The sequence below is a fragment of the Humulus lupulus genome, chromosome 3, assembly GCF_963169125.1.
Source record: "Humulus lupulus chromosome 3, drHumLupu1.1, whole genome shotgun sequence".
NCBI classification, from domain to species: Eukaryota; Viridiplantae; Streptophyta; class Magnoliopsida; order Rosales; family Cannabaceae; genus Humulus; species Humulus lupulus.
In genome coordinates, this window is record NC_084795.1 from 93,819,093 (window position 1) to 93,827,397 (window position 8,305).

Here is an 8,305-nt window from a genome sequence, read left to right on the forward strand (position 1 = left end):
AAAAAAAAAAACAGTAAAATTGTTCAAAGCTTAAACGAAAATAACAAAACAATAAAAAGATTGGGATGACTCCCAAGGGCGTTGTCATTAACGTCTTTTAGCCGGATGCTGAACTCCTCTTCAAAATTATGCCCAGAGGACAACATGTTTGGCTTGATCGTATGGACCACCCAAGTATGGCTTCAAGAGCTGCCCGTTTACCTTGAAATTTCTAGCTTTTTCACTGTATATTTCTATTGCAACATATGGGAAGGCTTTCAATACTGTGTAGGGACCCGACCATCTCGACTTGAGCTTTCCCGGTGTAATTTAAATTTTTAATTGAATAAGAGAACTTGTTGACCTGGTTGAAATTCATTTAGAATAAGGTTCTTTTCAGGCAAAGCCTTAGTGCGTTCCTTATAAATCTTAGCATTCTCATAAGCTTCATTCTGCCATTCATCTTGTTCATTTATTTCCATGAGCTTATTTTTTCTAGATAATTTCAAATTTATATTTAATTGCCTCATTGCCCAACAAGCTCTGTGCTCCAACTCCACTGGTAAATGGCATGCTTTTCCAAAAACCAAACGATATGGGAACATGCCAATGGGAGTTTTAAATTCCATCCTTTAAGCCTGAAGCGCATTATCAAGCTTTTTGGACCAATCTTTCCTTGAACTATTGGCAGTTCTTTCTAGAATGTTTTTTCACCTCTCTATTGGACACTTCAGCTTGACCATTTGATTGGGGATGATAGGCTAACTCTCTATTCCTTACTCCATACCGAGTAAGTAAAGCATTGAAACTTTTATTGCAGAAATGACCCCTTTCATCACTTAGAATAGCTCGAGGAGTTCCAAACTGAGTGAAGATATGCTTTTGTAAGAAAGTTAGAACTACCTTTCCATCATTAGTAGGAGTTTCCACTTCTTCAATCCATTTAGACACATAGTCCACAACAATCAAGATATACTTATTATTGTAGGATGATGGAAAGGGTCCCATAAAATCTATTCCCCACACATCAAATATTTCCACTTCCAAAATAGCATGCAGAGGCATTGCATTCCTCCTTGAGATATTTCTGGTGCATTGATAGCGATCATAAGCTTTAACAAAGATATTAGAATCTTTAAATAACATTGGCCAATAAAAACCTTGATGTAAAACCTTGGTCGTTGTCCTTGAAGCTCCAAAATGGCCACCACAATGAAGAGTATGACAATGAGTGAGAATGGACAACATCTCATCCTCTAGTACACAACGATGAATGACTTGATCCACACAATGTTTGTATAAAATAGGCTCTTCCCAATAGTAGTGCTTCACCTAAGAATAAAACTTTTTAAGTTGTTGCCTAGACATCTCCAGAGGCACAATATTGGCAGCAAAGAAGTTTACATAATCAACGAACCATGGCACCTCATTATTCTCCTTTACTCCAAATAAATGTTCACCAGGAAACTTATCATTAATCTGCACTTCTTTCATGCTCAAGCTCTCTTTCACTTTTAATCTTTACAAATGGTCTGCTACCAAATTTTTTGTACCTTCCTTATCTTGAATGTCCATATCAAACTATTGTAGCAATAAGACCCAAAAAATGAGGTGAGGCTTAGCAACTTTCTTGGTCATGAGGTATTTAATGGCTGAATGATCAATTTATACAATTACCTTTCTCCAAATGAGATAAGCAAACACAATGGCCAAGAGCTTCTTTTCCGTAGTAGCGTAATTAATTTGAGCATCATTCAAGGTGCGACTAGCATAGTAAGTAGTTCTAAACACCTTATCAACTCGTTGCCCCAACACTGCTCCTATTGCATTGTCACTTGCATCACACATTAGCTCAAATGGTAAATCCCTATTAGGTGCAACAACAATAGATGTTGAAATCAGTTTCTCCTTAAGCACCTTAAAGACATGGAGGTTGTAGCGTCCCAAATTTGCTAATAAGACTTAGTGCTTTGATTAGCGTGCCAGGAGGGCGTAATTGGATTTATATGTGAATTTAATTGAATATATATGTTATTATGTGAAAAATATGAGTTATATTATGATATGATTGCTTATGCATGTTTATGTGTCTTAAATATGCTTGTGAACCCGTTTTCGTGAAAATGGCATTTTTGTAATTTTGACCCATTAAGGGTATAATTGTAATTATATGTGTTATGTGATTGACACCACATTATTATGTGGATATATTTGTGATATTTAGCTTAAGTCGATTCTTATGAGCGATTTGGCAGAAAAGCCACAACGGGGATTTATACCCGGCTCGAGGTGAACGAATGGGTATTTTGGTAATTTTGCGTAGGTTGGGAGTTATTGGAGGAAATATTAATATTTGGAGGATTAGTAAATTAATTGGAAATTAAGGGTGTTAATTGTGGTTTAGTGGGATTTTGGGGAAATTGACCAATTTTCCCTTGAGGATGCCTTGAAGAGGGATTTAGGGGTGAGGGTAGAATGGTCTTTTAACCTATTTGGATGAGGTGTTAGCTGGGTTAGGCAACTCACGTTTGGAGCATGCCACTTTGAGTTTGGGTTGTTTTCTCAAGCTTCCACTCCAGAGCATCATTAAAGCTAGGAGCCATTCTTGGTAGGGAAAATTCTTGGGGAATCAGAAGGATTCTAGAGACATAGCACTGTGAAGGATCACTACTCACCTTAGAATTCGAAATTCAGAGGAGGTAAGGGAGATTTTTGCCCTGCTTTTCATTTTCCAACTTTGGTGTTCTTGATTGAGTGATGTCTAAAGAAATTCTTATGATTTGGGGTTTCTAGGAGGTGTTTGTGTTGATTTTGGTTGGGAGAATCACACTTGCTTGTTGTACCAAGCTCAAAACTCAATCTAGAGCCCACAATTCAGAACCTATTTTCATATTTGGGTAAGCTTTTAAACCTTTATCTCATACTTGTCTAATTTTGGTGCTTTGTTGTTTTGATGAGTTTTAGGAAGTTTTTGTGGTATGATAATGTGGGTAGTAGGTTGTGGCTATAAATTTGCTGTAATACTGGTTTGGGGTCGATTTTTGGGGCTGGGAATGCTAAGGAATCGTAGTTCTTGAATTTGGGGAAGAACACTTGGAATTTTTGGAATTTTTAAGGTTATGGAAATCTAGCGCGATCGCGCTAGGTTGTGGCACGACTGCGCGCTAGGGTCTAGCCAAGAAATTATAATGTGGTTTGAGGTTGTAAGGCTTAGGGCGAGACCGCGCTGGGTAGGGCGCGACCACGCCAGTGCCTTAAGAACTTCAAAATTTCTGTGGACATGACCGCAGTAGGTGATTCAAAAACTGATTTGGCTAATTTTAGGATTAGGGCTCGAGAGGTTTGGAAATCCATTTGGGGGCACACTTGGGGGGCTCTAGGGACGTTTCTAACGTCCCGACAACGGGTAGTAGTAACTCTATAAGTTGGGGTTCAAAGTGAGCCTTGAGATTTTGATTCCATCCCTAATACAAACATGTTTATGTTGTGACTAGATTTCCGTGAGACTCAAGATCGGGATCGCACTTGAAGCAGTATCATCATTTACATGGAACTCAAGGTAAGAAAACTGCACTTGTGTTGAAATTAGGGCTTGAGCCCCTGTGATTGAACATGGCTATAACTTTGTTTTGAAATGGTTGTTTGAGTATGAATTACTGAGCTTTACATATTTGAGTTATGTATGTAATGTATGTCTGTTTATATCTGGAAGTGCGATATGCACTGGTACAGCCCTATGGCCGCTTGAAAAGAGACTGAAGCATGAGTTACGCTTGTCTGGCTCTATATCTGTTTGAATGAAGCAAGTGTAGTGCACACTTGGGGTGGCCCTATGGTCACATAGATAGATTTAATATTGTTGAGCGTTGTTTATAATTATTAAGCAAGCTATTTATAATTGTAATCTGTTGATTGTCTGTATGCTTAATTGAGTTTTCTTGCTGGGCCTTGGCTCACGGGTGATACGTGGTGCAGGTAAGGGCAAGGGGAAGCTGGACCAGCAATGAGTTGGAGAGCTTCGGGGGCAGCGTGTACATATGTGGCCTGCTCGACCCCCACAATCGAGACTTCTTTTGGAAAACTAGGGTTTAGTGGTTTTGCCACTTAGGATGGCTATTATGTACCTTGCTTGTATTCACTTGTATCAATTATAAACTTTTCTTTTGGGATCCCGTGTACATACCAAATCTTTTAATGACAAGTAGTATTCGTTTGACCAAAAACTATTATACCAAATTTTTAATTAACCATAATTACATGTTTTAGTAAAAAAAACTCGCTTAACAAGTTGAGCACAACTTTAAACACACAGTGTAACTGTCTTGGTTGAGTAGGGAAATACAGAGGCACTCGTCATTGAAGTCAAACGACATACCATTCATTAAAATGGTTGATAGAGGCTTAGAGATCTTAGAGAAATCCTTGATGAACAGTTTATAAAAGCCTGAATGGCCAAGGAAACTCCGAACTCCCTTAATTGAAACTAGTGGTGGTAGATTTCTGTATTGTCAAAATCATGGCTCGGTCTACCTCAATTCCCTTGCTTGAAATCTTGTGCCTCTGAACGATACCCTCATCCACCATAAAGTGACATGTCTCCCAGTTCAGCACCAAATTTGATTCTTCACACCTTTTCAGAACTATCTCAAGATTTACCAAACAACTATCAAAAGAAGATCCAAAAACTAAAATGTCATTCATGAAGATTTCTATGCTCTTTTTGACCATATCTGAGAAAATGACCATCATACACCTCTGAAATGTTGCTGGCACATTACACAACCCGAATGGCATTCTTCTGAAAGAAAACATCCCATATGGACAAGTAAAGGTTGTATTTTCTTGATCGTCTAGTGCTATGGCTATTTGATGGTATCAAGAGTAACAATTTAGAAAACAGTAGTAGTTGTAACTCGCAACCTATCCAACATATGATCAATGAAAGGCAATGGGAAATGGTCTTTATGAGTGGCATTGTTCAATTTCTGATATTCGATACAAACCACTCACTATACATGTTGGAATAAGCTCATTATTCTGATTTTTAACCACCGTCATACCACCTTTTTTGGAACTACCTAAACTGGGCTTACCCATGCACTGTCAGAAATAGGGTAAATTACCCCTGCATCCAACCACTTCAAAATTTCCTTTCTGACTACTTCCTTCATCGTCAGGTTCAACCTTCTTTTAGCATCTATGGCAGGCTTACAATCCTCTTCCATCAGAATACGGTGCATGATCGTTGAGGGGATTATTCCCCTTAAATCTACTAAAGTCCATCAAATAGCCAATTTGTGAGCCCATAGTACCCTTAACAACTTCTCCACTTCCGTATCAAATAAAGATGCCAACATAATTACTGGTAGAGTTCCATTGTCTCCAAGATAGGCCTATTTCAGATGACTAGGCAGTGACTTTAGTTCTAGAACTGGAGGCTTCTCAATATAAGGAAATGATCTTTCAGGCCATTTTTCTAGCTCCTCAACTCTTTTCTTATTCAGTGGCCCAAATGATTTTATCCATTGCATATACCTTATAGCCTCATTACTATCCTCTTCGCTAACATCACACTTTATTACGCTTAAATCGAGAGGATCATCAACCATTTCCTTGGTGGCCACTACACTATCCACTATATCAACTTAAAAACAAATGTCACTGGCTCCAGGGTAGGTCATGGTTTTGAATACATTGAACACCACTTCATCTCCTTTAACTCTCAATCAAAGCTCTTTTTTCTTAACATCAATCAGGGCCTGACCTGCATCTGAAAATGGCCTTCCCAAGATAATTGGTACATAGGCATCCTCTTCCATGTCTAATACAATAAAGTCGGTAGGAAATATGAACTTATCTACCTTCACCAACACGTCTTCAATGATTCCCCTTGGATGCTTGACAGAACGGTTTGCCAATTGATGTGTAACTATAGTGGGTCTTGCCTTGCCTAACCCAACTCTCTTGAAAACTGAAAGTGGCATCAAATTGATACTTGCTCCCAAATCACATAATGTTTGCTTACAATTGATGTTTCCAATGGTACAGGGTATGGTAAAGCTCCCTCGATCTCTCAACTTATGTGGGAGCTTCCTTTGTAGGATGGCACTACACTCTTTTGTTAAAGCCACTGTCTCATAGTTACCCATCTTACATTTCTTCGATAATATTTCCTTCATGAACATAACATACTCGGGCATCTGCTCCAAAGCTTCTACGAATGGGATGTTGATAAGAAATTTCTTAAATACTTCGAGAAACTTAGCAAACGACTTATTTAGGTTGTTCTTGTGTAGCCTCTGTGGAAAAGGAACCTTGATATGATGCTTTATACTCACTAGAGGTTCCACTTTTTCTAGTTTGTCTTCATTTCCCCTCTCTTCAATGGTCTTCCTTCCCACGATGTTTGGTTCCGGTTGATACTTAGTTTTCTCTACTAACTACTCTTGTCTCAGCCCCGAATATTGGGTTCCACTTCTCAAAGTAATGGCTTGACACTGTTCTTTATCATTCACTATAGCCAAACTAGGAAACTCCCCTTAAGCTCTATTTTCCATTAAACTTGAAAAATGACCAATCTGAGTCTCCAAATTTTTAATATATGCTCTTGTGCTGGTCATAAACTGATTCAAGATATCAGGCTGGGGTTCAAGTGGCTTCATTATAGGTTGCTGCTGTGATGATCTAGCGTGTAGTTGATAGAATCCAGGAGGAGGCTGTTGGAAAGACTGTTGGGGTTGTAGGAAAGGTTGTTGGTTTTGTGGGAAAGGCTACTGTGCTCCTTGATTATTTTTCCACGAGAAGTTAGGGTGGTTCCTCCACCCTTGGTTGTAGGTCATGGAATATGGGTTATTGACTGGCCTTTGGAAATTTCTTATGGCTTGAACTTTTTCCATAGGCAAATTATTCATTTCCATTGCAGGACACTGATTTAATGGATGGGCGCTCCCACATGTTTCACATAAATTTTGTAGTTGCATGGCCTGGGCTGTAAGCATATCCAACGCAAGACACTAAGTTTTGTTGTAACTTCTACATCAAGGATGCCACTTGAGCTTTAAGCATTGAGATGGCATCTAATTCAAGCATCCCAAACACCTTCTTTGTACTTTCTCACTCAGTAGGCCATTGGTAGTTATTCATGGCCATCTCCTCTAGTAATTCATATGCTTCATTAGCACTCTTGCTCATGAAAGCACCCCTTGCTGCTACACCAATGATGGTACGAGTAGTATCACCCAAACCATTATAAAAGTCGTGGACCAACATCCATTTCTCAATTCCATGACGGGGACACTTCCTTAACAACTCCTTGGAGCACTCCCATGCATCATACAATGACTCCTCATCATTTTGGTGGAAATTATTGATTTCACCTCTCAACTTTGCAGCCTTAGCCAGAGGGAAAAAATTGGCAAGGAACTTTTGACCTAGTTCCTCCTATGTAGTGATTGAATCGGCTTACATCGAGATTAACTAACTCCTTGCTCGGTCTCTTAAGGAAAAAGGGAATAGTCTCAGTCAAATTGCATCATCACTCACCTCATTCATCTTAAACGTTGCACACAGCTCTAAGAAATTGTCTATGTGCAAGTTTGGGTCCTTAGTAGGTAATCCACCAAATTGAACGGTGGACTGCACCATTTGTAGAATTGTAGGCTTGATCTCAAAATTGTCAGCAACAACTGTGGGGTGTTTGATGCACGAATGCACTCTTGTAACAGTGGGAAGTACATAATCTCTTAGAGTCCTTGCCACTTGTTCAACAGGGACCTCAGCTGTTGCTACCCCTTGAGCATTATTGGCAGCATTGTTTACTGCATTCCCATGATTCTCAGCAATGGTAGTCTCCAACCTCTTCTTCTTTTGGTTATATCTACAAGTTCTTTCTATTTTAGGATTCACCAACAGTATTTCACGTTGTTTAACACGACCATAAACCAATATTTCCTTAAATCAAGGGATTAAGATACCAACCAAATTAGTATAATAATAAAAAAAATCCAAGTTAGAATAAAAATTAACTATTTTTTATATTAATAAAATAGTCCCCGGCAACAGTGCCAAAAACTTGTTGTGGATTTTCATTGCACAAGTATACACAATCGAACAAAGTAATATAGTTAAGTAAAGTGTCAAACCCACATGGACTGCCTACTAATTACCAGGAATTAATCCTTATTTGTAAGTGTTCTAACAAAGATAAAAGTGCAGAAATAATAAATAAATTTAACGCAATAAGTCTCAAGAACAGAAAAGAAGTCAAACAATACATATTCTAATTCAACATATTAAATATAGGGAAATTAATTTCATCAACTCTCAA

At 38.6% G+C, this 8,305-nt stretch overlaps 1 non-coding gene across 1 annotated transcript; it reads left to right on the forward strand.

The window, feature by feature from the left end:
• The first annotated feature begins 7,258 nt into the window (after positions 1–7,258).
• On the forward strand, positions 7,259–7,365 carry LOC133828184 (small nucleolar RNA R71). The gene has a single exon (XR_009890819.1). It is a non-coding gene; the product is annotated as a small nucleolar RNA R71 (small nucleolar RNA).
• Positions 7,366–8,305: the final 940 nt, after the last annotated feature.